We start from the raw sequence: 15,915 nt of genomic DNA, 5'->3' as shown, positions 1-15,915 counted from the left end.
TCCATTCACTGTATGGGGGGGGAGAAAATGTGCTGTGACTGAGAAAGTCATTTTAGACAGGTAATTTTAGAGTCTGCCAGTGAACTACTTTGAGAGTTAACGGTATCTAACAGAGCAGAGTAGCGATGTTAGAGATTTAGAGAGGGAAGAAAGAGTTAGTTACCCATGCTGTTATCAAAGAATTTAGTGGGGAGGTTATCTGAAGGGATCTCAGTGTAAGAATTAGATTTTTAAGCTCTATGTGCCTGTCTCTCACAAGGCGCTTTTCTTCATCTAAGTCTTTTACATTTCTGAAGAAATTATGACTGGTCTTTCTCTTTGTAATTCTTGTCTCTTCCCCTTTCTCCCCCTTCATTTGCATCTAATGTGACTGTGCATCTCTGGGTCACGTTTAAAGGTACATACATCATGTACCTGCATAGGAGGTTTTTCACAAGCTTGTGAATATATCTATAAGCACGGTAGGGTCCCATTTTCAGGTCTGTTTGAAAAATGTGTCCTATATTGCATATTCTGAATAAACCGGTATCCTCCAGGTACCATGTTGGTTCAGCCCTAATTCTGCCTTCTGAGAGTAGTTCAGGTTTCGCACGCATCGAGTCTTTGGTTTTTCTCCTTTTTCTCATGCGTAACACATGGCAGAACACTGGAATTGTTATCAGGGTGTTCACTGGGGTTTTAGTGGTTTGGTTAATAGTTGAACTGGAAGCATCTAGATATCAAAAGGATCATCAGATGGCGGCAATTTGGAGGCGCTACTGATTTGAGCTGAACTTGGTTAAATGAGTATGAAAAGTCTCTTCATTCCTTGACTTGTTCTCTGGTTTTAGTGTTAGGTCGAGGAAGATGCATGCAATTCAGTATTTCCCACTAGCAGTGCAGTGAAGGCTGTGTATGTAAACAATAGAGAAAGAACATTTATTTTCTGCACATTTATTTTCTCAGGGAGGGAGGTGCAGCACTGGAAGAGGTTACCCAAAGAGGTTATGGAATCTCCATCTCCGAGGGCTTTCAGGATGAAGTTGCAGCTGACCTGATGTAATGTTGATGATAGCCAGGGGGTTTGCTTACCAGAGGACCCTTCCGACCAACATATCTGTGATTCTAAGTCAGAACAGATAAGTGAGCTCCTGGTGTCAAGTGGGAAAGATCATCAGCTCACAGAGTCAAGAACTCCTGCAGCTCTGTCTTAGAAACTGATTAGAATGGACAAGAAGCCATTGTGAGCCATGCTATTATAATTGTTGTAGGTTAAGAACAATGAGCTTGGTCACCAGGACAGCTCCTGTTATCTTGTAATCCAAAGCCCTGAAGATACTTATTTTGCTGCACTGAGTCCCTGCCTCAGGTACGTTTATCTTTTGGACTGAGAAAAAGTCATCCGTAGCCGTTATTCTCCATATGAGCTGACACTGCGTCTGAAAATACAGTATCATATCTATTAGCTACAGTCTGAGTTTGGGTGTCCCAGTATCGTTTTCCAGCAAAGACTTGCCAATGCTGCAATTATTAACCCCACAGGTGAACACGCCCTCAGATGACTGTGGTAATCTTGTGATTTCTGTACGTGCAGTTCTGTGGCTCTCCTGAACACTAACTGCACGCTGAGGGTGAATGCTACAACTGGATTTTACATGGAATTTAGGCAACTCCTAGGTGCAGCCCATTGCAAAACCCCTTTCTGATAGGAGCCAATGAGAACAAGCTACAACTGCCTTGTGCAAATTTTTGCAATCTGCTATTGCGTGAACAGTTGGGAAGGTTGAAATCGGCACGGAAGAGCACTCGGGTTTTGCTCCGATTGCACGTCCCCGTGTGAGCGCTAGGCATCTCTCTTCTGGGGAATCCTGTGCTTGATCTCCATCACATAACTTTGGAGCTTGCAATGGGATGCTGTGCAAAACAGCTGTGCGGATTCACGGCAGCTATCTTCTTACATTTCCCCGACACTGTGTACGGTTTCAGTGTAAAGAGCCAGAGAGCGCAGCGTTGCGAGGTGGTGCCCGGCTTTTGCAAACAAAGGGGATGGAGGACACTGTGCCACCTGCTCTGTCACTTGAGCAAATGTTAGGAGTAAAACAAGCTACAAACCGCTAACTGTTTGTTGGATGATAACTTTATGCAGCAGCAATTCCATCGATCATCAAGGTCAGCTTTTTTGCTTTTGTTTCTCAAGCGAACCAGTCCCTCGGTTCCATGCTCCTATAGGCAAGATGGTAAAACAGCCAAGGATGTTAACTGCTTGGTGCCCTGACAGTGAACAGCATCGCGGAGCAGCACGCTCTTATTCAGGGACTGCCAGGGGTGTCCAGATGTTTCTGCGTTAAACAGTGTGGCACAACACCTCTGCTGGAATTGGCAGGCAAGAGTGTTTGCTTCTTGACTTGGATTGAAAGCTTTTGAGTCGGCAATGTCAGGAAAACGTTGCCACCGTCTGCAAACCAGAGAGCCCTGTCGTGTCCATACGTGAGGAAAAAACCCTTCTGCTCATTTTTTCCTGATTATTTTGTGGGATAGTGCATTTACTAAAATTACCAGTTACGAAAACGGTGAATGCCCCTCTGTTTCTTGCTGTAGTCGCTCATGAGTGTGGGGCTGAGTGGGAAAAGGAGTGGTCTTGGCAAACAGCTTATTAGTCTCAAATAAATTATTCAGAACACAGGTTTGGATACAGATTGCAGGGAACGATAATGGAGTTGGTTTTCTGAGCCTGTTCATGTTATGAAGACATGGAGTATGCTTTTCAGGAATTCACTTAAGTGGAATCAGCGTTGAATAACGTAGTCTGGAAGTAATATTGCTGCCATCCAGCTAGTGTCTGTGGAACAGCATTCTCCTGCCTCCTGAAGCATTGGTGTTGAAGATGGATAGATAGGGAGATATTTATTTTTTGGCCTTTTTTTTTTTTTTTTTTTTTTAAAGGGAAATTCTTTCTAATCACTAGAGAGGGGCATGTTTTGGTCGAGATTTTCCCCCCCCGAGTGAAATAGTGGACCACATCAGCATCCGATTTGGGTGCGTCATGTGGTTTCTCATGTGATGCTGGTCTCACTGCGCTTTGGAGAGTGAGCCTTTGTGACTCCGCACTCTTGGACAGTAGCATCCAGCAACACAGGAGACTTTGGGGAAGGAGAGGAGAAGAGACACCCCCTCAGAAAACCCCCAAAGCCCAGAAAAATAAAGTTACAATAATTTCTTATAGTTATTGTTTCTTCTTAAGTGTTTTGGCTTTTATTTTTAATTCTGGGTCTTCCCTTTTCTCCGTTCCTGCAGGCATAAAGCTGCACCGTTCGGAAGAAGCGAGATTGACTTTCCTTACAGCTACGACGCTGCACCGCTCTCAACACAGCCTGCTTTTCCCCCCAGTTACCTGGGCGGCTGCTGCTGTTTCTGCTGCTGCTGGGGCTGCTGCAGTCTCACCGCCTGTGCTTCACCCGGGCTGGGCTGACTCGAAACTCACTCGTCTGCACATTGCTAAGGAAGAAGAGCGATGGAGCCGCGTTTTTTCTGTTGGTTCTGGAAGCAAAGGGTTGCGATATGTGATGGTTTTGGGGTTTTCTTTAGGGGGGGGGGGAGCGTAAAGGAGAAAGGAGGGGTGTTAATCTAGGATGGGGTGGGTGAAAGCTTAAAGAAATATCATGTAAAGTGATCCAGTGCTCGACAAGGGCATCAGCAGCAAGAATCCAGCCTCTGCTGCTCCAGAGGATTAACATGGGGAAGCCACAGTGCTGCAGTCGGGTTTCACCTCAGCGTTGTGCTGGAGATGGATAAATAAGGTATCGGTTGTGTCTGCCCGTTAAGGCAAAGCCATGGGAGAAGGAGCGAGCGAGCGAATGCAAATGCAAAGGAAGAAGAAATGCTACGTGCCGTTTGTCTGATTCTGTGCATTCTCATTGCAGAGAGGACGGCTTGATTAACAAAGCAGCGTATGGACGGAGGGACTGTAAATTGTAGCTGGAACACTCCTGATGCTGTCAGGGAGGGAACTGATGAGCTAGGTGGCTGCAGCGATATCCCCAGGGAAAACAGCAGCCACGCACTCTGTGTGTATAGATATGTGTGTGCGTGCTTTTGTGTGTGCGTGAGCATGTATAAACATGAAAGACAGACATTTCTGACCAATTTACAGAGGAAGTTTGTCACTTGGCTGGGTCAGGCTTGATTGCAGCTTGTATTTTCAGCTATAGCTCTACACCCATTTCCTGACCGAGGCGGCACTTTGCGAAAGCAGATGTAGGCAGAATTCTGTTAAGAAATGTGAAAGCAGATCCTTTCCGCTTAACACCTTGAAGCACTGAATCTTCTGCACTGTGCTGAGGGAAACTGTGGGGTTTCGTTTTCTCCATCTTAAAATCTTTATAAACACAGCTGTATTCAGTATGGTGAAAAATTCTATACTGTAAATAGAAATGTGATCAATCTAATCAAAATAAATGCATCCCAGATGACTTCTAGACCAGCTGGCTACCACAGCCATCAGATGGCTAAATGCTCAACTGAGCATTTATATTCAGCGTTATATTTACGTCTTTTTGTTTGTTTGTTTTAGAATCTCAAATTCAGCTTCTAATGAAAAAGGATTCTTCATCTATTGAGGAAAGACAATGCTCGCATTTGGCAATAGATTTCTCTAAGATGTACCTGGGTGTATTTTTTTATTGCCAAACATGCAGGGGGAGACTGCGTTTTTAGAGCAGGTAGACTTGTCCCAGGACAGGCAGATTTAGTTTGGTAGGCAGCTTGGCTTGGCCATGTCTGAACAATGCAGAGATAGGGGAAACAAGCGCTGCACTCCGCTAGCAGGGCTTGGCATGGCTTCTAGCAGCTGCCTACTGAGAAAGAGGGAGGGGGGGTGGTTCTTCCTTTTTTTTTTTCCTTTTATACAAATCCATAGACCATAATGTCATCCTAAAACGTGTACAAGGGGATTTCCCAATAGTCATGGTGAGCTACCCTGCAAGACGCCTGTCTGGCCCTTCCACTATTTGTTACCCAGCCTACAAAGGCAGCCCTGTGTGTTGGATTATATTTAGCCAGCTGTTGGATAACATTCTTGTGCTGGGGGCAAAGGAGTCTTATTACTCCCAAACTGTAGTTTTCTGTTTGCTTAAAGAAAAATAACCTTGGCAATACAGCAGGCTCTGCAAGGAGTTCATGCCACTCCTATACCTCTCTGAAACTGTGGTGCGCTTCTAACTCAGGCAGTTTAAAGCAAGCAAGGAGGAGGAAGAGAGACTCTTAACTCACAGCTTCAAAGCTGCAGAGACGAGCAAAATGTCAGCAGCTTGTAATTAGGAGTCCACGGTTACGTCAGTGACTGTATCTCTCCAAGAATAGCTATGTGATGTGTGCCACAAAGCAAAGGAAGACAGTCATAACCTGGTTATCAAGCCTGGTTCAAACAAGAATGAGCAAAATGGATTAATGAATCTGCTGTGTTCCTAAATCAAATGTGGATGCACTTCATGTACAAGGCTTGCTGAATCCTGCAGCAGTGAAGACCGAATTATCAGTTTGTCAGAGGGCACGCATTCACTGAGTGAAAGTGTGAATCCTTCAGGAAAAAAATGCAGAGGAACCGTCTATCCTAGAAAATGTCTTTCCCAGCTCCATCCCATCCAGGCAGCTGCGTGACACGGAGGCACGCTCTGAAAGGAGAGACCGGCGAGCCGCGCGGAGGTGTTTAAAAGGAAGGGTGTAATTAAACACAAAGCAAGCGCGCTGAAATTCTGTTCTGGCATTACAGATTTGATACCGAAATACCACCCCAGAGAAGAGTCGCTAGGGTCTGGTGTGGTTTATATTAAGGTTTCTCTGGTTAAGAGTAAAGGGGGGGGTGGAAAGGGCTTCGTGCAGCATCTTGCAGCCACACCGAAGTCCCCAGGGCTGCGTGGGGGAGAGGGATGCGTGCGGCTATGAGCTCTTAAAGGCACATGCCCGGACCCCGCCAGGAGCTTTCCGACCTCCGTGATTTATTTTTTTTTTTTGGTCTGTGCAGGCAACTGGGCAGCGTTTAAGCAGCGAGATTGCGGGGGGGGAGGCTTAATCTGCTCCGGCTGGCCTTTCTCTGCGTTGTGGCTGGAAGATGTTTACAGGGCTTTTATCAATACCCCTTCACAATATCCAGTTTGCGTGTCTGTCGCTGCTCACGCCGCCCCATTGCTAAGAAGCCTGGCGCGGTTCCCTGCTCCCAGCAGAAGCCGGTTGTAGTTCAACTCTGTTTATGTCGCTTTTTAATTTACCAGGATAGGTAGATTGCATTATGCAAACAGTGGGGTGGTTTTGTTTTTTTTTTTTTCCCCTTGGACTGTGAACACAAACTTGTAGGAGGAGATGACTCTGTATATTAAACCAATAGCTCTTTGAATTGTGTGTAGTATAATTTAAATATACTTACTTTAATTAATAGAAGGTTACAAAAGCTGGCATTGTCTGGGGCTGTTTAATTTACATCTTAGGCTTAGTCAATGAGCATAACCTGCCTGATTAGAATAGTGTATTCTGCGTAGCCAACAGGGTGGAAGACATTATTTTGTTTGTGTTAGTTCAAACAGCTGGTCATTAATGCAGGCCCCATCTCCAGAGTGAAGTGCTAGTGGACATGAATGGCTGCCTGATTAATGCTGCCCCTCGACGGGTCCTTCATCCAGCAGCGATGCTCGCAGCAGAATAATGCAGCGTGATTTGATTGCGCTCTAACAGGGTAGTATGTCATTGTGTCACCGAGCAATCGAGGTTATTATGGGGCAGGGCAGACAGACGGGACAGTGGGGTTACTAGACCGTGGCATTTTTAGAAATGCAGGCCTGACCTACTTAGAGTTATTCTTGCTGGCTGGCAGCTGCCTGGTGCAGGGCTCCCCCTGATAGGCTGCGGCTGTTGCTAGGGGGAATTAGCATGAATTTTTCCACATACAGACTCGGTGATTGAATGATAAAAGCTGACTGGAATTAAAGAGATTCGGTTCAGTATTATGCAGATTTATCTCCCTTTTTTTTTTTTTCCCTCTCTCAAATGCATAAAAAGGAGCAGAAGACAGTTTGTTTCCATTTATTTTTGACCTATTTTTTTTTTTCCAGGGGAGGGCAGAAGTGTTGTGAATTTTTGATCATCATTTACTATTTAAGGCCTTGAAATGATATGACAGTGGGCATGCATCTTTAATGTATGGGAGATTCAAACGGTGTCTCTTCGGAAGGGAATGAAATGAATACATTTTGTGTTCTGGTCAGACTGCTGCCTCTTTCTGTTTGAAGCTATGTCAGATTCCCTTGTCTGGAAAGGGGAAACATATACCAGGTTTTATTGCATAACATTACTCTCGGCTATTTTTAGCTATCTGTACTGCACAAAATTAGTCCTATGTTTATGTTGGTGGATGAAATTAATCCCCAGACTATGTCTCCTATATGCAGAGACAGACGCCAAGGGTATGCTGCAGTGTTGTGTGTCATGTTCATCTGAAAAGGTGTTTACATACTACAGACATATCAGCACTGCATACCTAGGAGAGAACTGATGCCTGGCCTGTAATCAGACCAATTAGAGAACCTCTTCTGGATTTTGGAGTATTTTTCAGGCTTTGGTTTGAAGATGGATTCTCTAGATACCCTTTTTTATTTATCTACATCTGCCTAAAATAGTGTTATCTTTTCAGAGAGTTCTGTGCTCCCTCAGGAAGCAAATAAAAACAATACTCAGTGAAGAATCCTTCAATGTAATTATGAATATTTCCTTTGTTATTATCACTAATTATAGAAGATCTTTGTTTAAACCGCAATTCCCTTCTGTGTGATCCTTTACCATGCAAAGAAGTTACAATATAGTGCTTATAATTTTAAATTAATTTTCATGGCGACGCATCACGACATCAGATTTGAAGAATTGGGAATTTTCAAAGTAAGAGGCAGTTGGGGATGGGGGAGAGGGACCCAAAAGTCTTCCGAATTGCAAAATAAAAAATGTGACCGGGTGCTGAAAAGTAGAGAGCTCATTTGTGTCTGAAAGGATTTCATTTGAAATACTTGGACGAAGGAGATAACCTTTCGGAGGGGGGTGAGCAGCCTGCACGTCTGCCTGGACAGCCAGCAGCCTCCGCGGATGCAGAGCTCCCCTGCCTTGGCCCCTGGAGTTTCTCGGGAAGGTATGAAGAGGAAGCAACTGGAAATGGAGACACGCATTTGAATGCGTTTTGTGGCCAAGGCAAAGCATTCAGTTCCTACAGATTTGAATTTCCTGTGTCTCTTTCCTGGCCTTGGTTCATTACTGAAACTCACACCACTTCCTTCGCTGCTCCTTCCTGACGGTCCCATGGAGTGACGGGTTTTTAGAGAAGTGAAAGTGAAGAGAGGCACTGTTTGATACCCGCTAATTGTGTTCTCCTTGGCTGTCCCTAGAGGCGACTCCAGAAAGCGAAACTGCAGTTTTGGTCCCACTTCCCTCAGCAATATTCTCTTCATCAAAGCCTGACATCTTGACCTGCTTTCCTGTGGGATGCTGTCAGTGGCTGTGGCTTCCCACCTGGGCTGTGGTTTTCATGTTGGTCTTCCAAACTTATCTCTGTGTTGTGTTGTCTTCTGAGCTTCTCCCCAGTTGCTTTCCCAGTGACGAACCAGTTCAGGTGATCAGAGAAAAGGGCTGGAGCATGGCCAGGTTCAGCCCGTCCCAGTGCCATCCCAGTACAGTGGCTCGTACCCAGGTGGGCAGCCTCTTTGCTAACAGAAGGGACGTACTGGCATGGAATTCAGTTCCTTATGGGAGAAAAAGCCAACTTTGCTTTCAGGAGGCTGGGCAACAGCCAGCCTTTGTGTCCAGTTGTCTGTTGAGGTTCTTGCCCTTGTTGGTTGTAGCCAGTTGTAGTTGCATCCAGTTCACCTGGGATATTAGCTAACTTGGACTTCAGCAAATCAAAATGAGTGTGCAATGTTATATTAATTTCAGCAGAAACCTATTTGCTAGAAAAATTATTTGACTGTCATCTTATTTAAGTATATTCCTGCTAAAAAAGAGGGAGTCCAAAGAAAAGCAGCAAACAATATGAAGCGTATACTCTGTGGAAAAGAATTGTATCCTTGATGTTTGTTTAGGATTTCAACGCAGTGAACTTCTATAACAAACATCAAATCAGACAGCTTAACAAACCATTAAGTGACATATTAAATATAGAAAATGCAGTGCACTAGAAATTGTATTCAACATTAGGTTACTCTTCTGAAAGTATCTTTAATGGGAATTATTCCAAATAAATGATTGTGTGAATAATCTGATCATAATGCTTTGGGTAATTACAAGTAGCAGAAATATGGAGTTAATGAAACAAAACCAAAATCTGAGCTCTGTGTGTGTATAAAGCATAAGAATCAGGACGCCAGAGGAGTTTGAAATAGATGTCTGTGTTGAAAATATTGTCAATTGTGCACATTCCTTTGAAAAAACATGTTAATCATTTTCTGATGAGCTCCTCTGAGATTTCTGTTGTTGCAACAACTTACACCTCCTACCTTGAAGTTGCTTACCTACAAAAGATTGTGTTGTATTGTTCAACATTCTTGTACCATGACCTCTCCTGTGAGCTATGAAAGATCTATTATGCTGAGTTTCATGCTCTAGGGTGGCTAAGCGAGTGCTGATTTACTGGCAGCATATGCAGGCCATAGTTTTTATTTTTTTTCCAGTAAAAGACCTAGAATCCAGCCTCCATTTACAGCTGTGAGATGGCTGTGCTGCTTGGTGTATTCCTGACCTCGAAATCTTGGCTGGTCTTGGATTTGTTGTGCATTTTGTGATGTCATTGCGACTTTCTGTTCTTCTGAAAATGACCAGAGGATACAGGATATAGAGCAACACATCTAGATTCCCATGAAGGGATTACAGCCACAAGGAGCGAGTGGACTCCCAGCCTTCACCTCCTGCCAGGGCCATAAAGATCAGTTCTTCTGAAGCAAATGTGTTTCAGTTCCGATTTCAAACCAAAAGTACGAGGCATTGTATCACATTTCTTAAAAGACTGGCAGTTGGCACATTCCTTTTATTGCAATACAGTAGGGAATACAAATGTTTTACAAATTAAAATAATCCTTACAAGATTTTTTTTCTGTGATCCATTAACATGGAAACAAATTCTGTAACATCCTACCATCAGCCAGGAGCAGCGTTATTGTGGCTCCCACATTCATGCTTTTCCTGCATCCGTGGATGTGTGTGCCTCTACACTCAGAAATGCTGTATACATGTAGTGCGTGTGAATGTGTACACAAGACACAAGCATAACTTACACAAATACAACACTGGCGCACATAATATGTAATCACAGTTGTCTTAGGGTGGTACCAAAATCTGTGCCTCTAGATGTACGATGCTGGTTTGTGTATGATGAAAAGTGGCTTGTCATAAAATTCATGCAATTCTGGAGCGTAGCATAACCATTACGTTAATGCTGTCATCCCATTCACCACGAGCAACAACAACAAAAATCATGATACTGTGTAATACAAAGATAACAAAAAGGATACTGTGGTGAAAAGTAGGGTGTACGTAGATAGACGGCTTTCATAAGCACTCGTGCCCTTTTTGTAGTCAATGGCAATGTAAAATGAAACGCATGATGGGCTGTTTAAGAGGGAGAGATATATTTTATTTTATCGTTAATTCTTCCCTCCTGCTCTTAGGCCACACCTACTTCAAAAGTGAATCCAGACTCAGATCTTGACAGAGATCGTGACCCTGTTGAAACCAATGGCTGTTTTATCCTGGAATTCAGTGGGGCCAGGCTTTCATCTCTGGTATTTTCCCCTGAACATGTCTTTTTTTGTGCTTTTGCTCCAAAGTGTGGTGTTTCTATTTCTACTTTTTTTTTCCCCTCTGTTCCTCTGAAAATGCTTTGAAAGCTTACTTTTTCTGAGCGATATCTATAAATTTGCTCTTGAGTATGAGAAAATGTGGAGAAATACCACTTCACTGCCGAGCAGATAAGGTTGAGTTGTGGTTAGTCTCCATAGTTACGTTTTCCCGTATACTTCTGCTTTCATCATAAACTGTCTTTAGTTTTGATGAAATGGAACAACAAGTGAAAAAACAAATACGCCAAAGAGAATCCAGTCTCTAACAGGTTGCAGAAACTCAGGTAATGAGATGGCTTGTGTCTCGACCCACAATGCTAGGGCTTGTAGAAATGTAGAAGGAGGCAGAACACAACAATCTTTAAAAAGAAATGCCTTCTAGCTCTCTAGCAACTTGTGCTGTTACTATCATCGAAATTAATGGTGGATTCCTTTTTTCTTTTTTTTTTGACACTTCAGTGTTGCATAAACAGTACTTACACGAATAGTCAACGAAGTTACTCGTTTGGAGGTAGGTATACCACAGTTGTGTCTCGGTTTGCCATGTTCTTCTTTGTTACATACAGACACAGTAATTAGGCTTTTCTGACGTCAAATTTTGGGGGGTATTTCAAGGTTGAGGCAATTGAAGTAACGGCAGTTAGTAGAGGACATTGGTGATAGATTTTGTGCAGAGTTTGTACCATTAAGAAAACATGCGGAATGGACGAGATGGTGCATTGTGCTGCATGCTTCGTTTGGTTACAGTTGAAACAAATGGCTGATGAATCTTAGTTTAAATCTCCTGTTCATTATCTCTGGTGATGGCAATGTATTGTAGATCTCACCTGCAGTTCCTGTGTTTATGCACAGGTACAGGTATGCACCATTTTAGCTGAGCTAAAATTCCTAGTGAAGTCATGTCCAACAGCTCTTCGTATTACTCCTTTGAAACTCAAACCTACAGTCGTCTACAACTTACAGATGAGACCATGAGTTCTGTTCTTTTTTTTTCTTTTTCCCTTTCCAATGGTTGATAAGATTATGTCCCTTTGTGAGTTTTATGGATACGTCCTTTTAATAAAGGAGCAGAAATTCCAGTGCATTTCAGTGCCCTGTTTGCTCTGTCACAGCCAGTTGATCTTGTTTCCATCAAGTGTTTTCTGTTAACAGTCAGGGAGTAGCACACTTGTCTTCTCATTGGACCTTGATTTCTTGGCATTATATTCACTGTTCCCAATGTTTTCATGGTTGTGAAGAGATAGTTGCAAACATGAAAAATAGTGTTCTCTGGTGCCTATATTTGTAGTGTCAGTTCACATTTGATACGAGTTTAGCTGAACATGAAATATGAAGATTAAGCACTGCCCTCCAACATGTTTTCCCTTGTTTTATGAGAGTAATCTCATTTCTTTTGGAAGAAGCAAGTGAATAGCAGGCCAAGGAGCCCAAGCAGACAGATGATGTTTGATTTTGCGAACCAGGTATTCACATTATGATACATTCCTAAGAAGCAGGACAGGCAACTAATGCTGTGCAGATCAACTCGGTTGTGTGTTTTCGAACAGTAGATCACCTGAAATCAGAGCTACGAGACCGAGTGAAAGCCTGGCACCGGTGGAGCTGTTGGAGAGCTGGGCTGACTGGGGCCCAGTGCCTGCTTGCACAACTCTCCAGGGATTCTCCAAAGTTTCAAGTGCTGCCAACAGTAGGTTGCCGCCTTTGCTCAGCTCAACTGAAGCTGTTTTCAGTTTGGTGGTGATTGTAAGGAGAGGTAATACCCTTTATTTAAACCACCTCTCTCTCATAAACCTTGGCTTCTTGATAGCCTTAGGTAGTCCTGGCTGCCTCCTATTAGTGTTGACTTTAATAGGAATTTGGAGCATGCAAAAAAATCGGAAGGCGGCCAAGTTTTTGGAACAGCAGTGCGCTGTAGTTGAAGATTTCTAGATGGGTTGGTCATTTCAGTTGCAGAAAAAGTTAGAAGAAGTGCAAGGCAGTGAAGGTTTGGCTGTACTCCAGTGCTGCATAATGATGGACACCAACAAATTCAGTTAAAGCTCTAGGTTTACTGCAATCACTTGCTTGCAACACTGCAAATCACATCAGGAGGAGAGCAAAATAGAAAAAAAAAAAAAGCACTGTTTTCTCAGGGAGAAAAATCTTTTTAATAAATATAGTTTTATGGGTTTTGTTTCACCCTTGATGAGTCAGCAAAATGCTCCTGTTTGTGTTTACAATGTACACAACAGGAACTCAGCATATATTCACTGGTCTTTATTTTAATGTTTTATATTACCAAAACATTTTTTTAACCTCAAACTTTATATTGTAGGCTGAAAAGCAGACATAAGCAATCTGAACACCGAACATACAATTTCTCCTGAAAAATATTTGTATTTAAAGACATGCCAGCATACTTTGACATAAAGGCAGATCTGAAAAACTTTAGGAGAAAATAACATCATCTGACATTAATTCACAAAGAACTCATGTATTATTGAAGAAAAATCATTCCATAATGTGACTTTTTTTTTTTTAACGTTATTTTGGTGGTTACAGTTGCTTAGGTTGAATGAAAAGGACTGAGCATTGTCATAAATGCAAATTCAGTAATAAATGTCCCTGTGGAACGTTGAAGTACCACAAAAACAGTTTCTTGGTTATTTCCCAGAGTGAAAGGATAAGTTTTTTTCAAATAGAATTCTGTTACTCTTTGTAAAAGTTCTGGTTTTGTATGTAAAAGTTGTTCTTTTGGTGGAAAGTGTGTATTTTTGTGATATTGCTTTTTAGGATGAAGTTGCATGGTCAGAATTTAGAAGCTGGCAAGTAATTCCCATATGAACAAGAAACTGGTGATAGAAGTGAAATGTATTTTTGGGGTAGTTTTGTGGCAATGTGCTTTATTCACAGACCATGTATGTAATTTTACTTCCCTAAACATAGGCAAAAAACATCAGAGAGCTCTTTTCCAGAAATACCCCAAATGGGCATTGCTACAAGTGGTGTTCAAAAGAAACTCCATCTTTCCAATGTCACCTTCTTCATTGCTCTCGCATGCCCTTTGCTTGCTTTGTCTGAGATTATCTTACTCCATGGGTCTACAACCAGAAAAAAAAAATCCCCTCTGTTTATCCACTAGATTCAGTTCTGCACAGGCCCCAAGCAGTTTACATCTTGGGTTGTCATGCCTATCATGTGCAAATGTTTTAAAACATTTGGTTCCCCTTGTCTTTGAGCCACAAGGACTTAACATACGTGCTGGCTTTTATGAGGTCTGTGATTATTTCTAGATTCTAGGTGCTACCCACGCCTTCCTGATAGCCACTAGAATATAGATCATATTCAAGCATGCACATAGACATTTTTTTAGAAAGGATGAAGTGGCTTTTTGTCACTCCTTAATCCTATGTCAAAGGGTAGAAAGTGCCTTTTTTTTTTTTTTTTTTCTCTGTGAGCTGGATGGACTTCAGAGATTACCCTCTTTCTTTGGGTCCCACAACCCTGCTTTGAAATGTCTTTTAAAGAGATGAAAAGGGTGTAGTTGTAGCTTTAAAACCATGAACTTTGCACATTACTGAAATAAATGGTTCTTCTTTTTATCCTGGGGTCCAGGTTGAGATAATACACAAAAGTGAAAAAATATGGATGTCTTCTATTTTATTGTCTCCTGACTTTTCCTCCCCCTTCTAATTTATTTTTGGGGTCTGGAAAGAAGCACGTGCCGAAAAGGCCCAGTGTATTGATGTGTGAAATTGAAGGAGTTGCTCATTCGTATGATCCAGACACTCTGCCCTTTGACAGGGTTAACATAAAAAGAAACATACTGGAAAACACACACCTAAGTATGAAAAATTCCTTAAATTCAGGGTGTGTTCATACAAAGTGAAATTTCTACAGTGTGGAAAGCATTAAACCTGATCCAGAAAAAATGCGAGGTGCCCCAGCCATTGAGATGTGAATCTCTTTAATCCGCACAAGCATTAGAAAAATCTGAAACATGTGAAAGTTCAAAAGCTGCAAAGCCATTACATGACTTCTTATTCATTTCTCAAATATTGTAACTTTCTATTGAACTGTGAAAAGGCTTTTTCTTGTATTTTTCTTTCTTTTCATAAGCAATAGATCAGTCACTCACTAATATGTTATTGCACATTGTGAAGCTGAAAGTGAGTTTCACTTGGTTATATCTACTTGGTTATAAATTCTTGATTTATTTTAGAGCATTTATGTAGCATTTCAATAGTTGGTAACTTGCACCTTTTCAGCAGTTGCTGTTAGAGAGGGGGAAAGGGCAAGATTGTGTACAATTTTTATTTTTTTTTTTAAGATCCCAAGCAATTTCACAGTGAGTTTAGAGGTAATTTTAATGACTAACTCTAACTTTGCATGAGGGCTTTTTAACTGTATGTGTGCTAATTAAAAAAAAAAACCAAACCAAAAAAACCCAAACTAAGAAAACCAAAGCAACACAAAGTACCTTTTTTCAGCTTAACTTTACAGCTCTGAAGTACACCAAGGGGACTTTCAAATTTGGTGAAAACTCGCTTCAGAGAAAATGGCAAGTTACTGTTTGTAAAAGGACAGACCCGGTTGGTAACAGAAATGCTCAGCCCAAGGATTTCCCACTATCAGCAACCGTCTAAAGTGTATATATGCTTAACTCTAAGGGCCAGAGCCTCCATGTCTGGCCCCAGGCTGTTCTTGTGCTGCCACAGCAGCCAAACCTCCCGCGGAGGCTTGGGCAGCCTGGCAGATCTGGCTTTCCCTCTACGGGAGTATTAATTTGTTTTGCATCTGCAATTGTAGTCTTGGGCTTATTTTTGATACCTTTGCCCTTGCTGTGGTCAGCTATAGCAGCCCTCAAGTTTTCAAATAGTTGTCTCTCACTGGGGTATGAGTCATGCTTTAGGCTGTTTGCTTAAATGAAGTACTTGTTGAGATAAAGTTGCTGGGGAGGGGGAGTCCCATGTGTCTAATGGTTTTGTTCTAGGAGCTGCCAGGGATGTAGTGTTACACTGCAATGTCTGAAACAGTACTAGATCTTAATATATGGGGTAACAGGCTTTCTTAAGGGCAGGAAGACTAGAAAGTTTCA

General features: G+C 42.3%; 1 long non-coding RNA gene across 1 annotated transcript in view; it reads left to right on the top strand.

The window, feature by feature from the left end:
• Nucleotides 1-15,574, top strand: part of LOC142042374 (uncharacterized) — a 269,885-nt gene extending 254,311 nt beyond the window's left edge. Inside the window, exon 7 of the long non-coding RNA XR_012653734.1 lies at nt 3,274-15,574. This is a non-coding gene — a long non-coding RNA (uncharacterized LOC142042374). The remainder of the gene's footprint in view (nt 1-3,273) is intronic.
• The last annotated feature ends 341 nt before the right edge of the window (nt 15,575-15,915 follow it).

This window comes from Buteo buteo, chromosome 20 (genome assembly GCF_964188355.1).
Source record: "Buteo buteo chromosome 20, bButBut1.hap1.1, whole genome shotgun sequence".
In the NCBI taxonomy this organism is placed as follows: Eukaryota; Metazoa; Chordata; class Aves; order Accipitriformes; family Accipitridae; genus Buteo; species Buteo buteo.
This window is presented reverse-complemented; position numbering and strand designations above follow the sequence as displayed.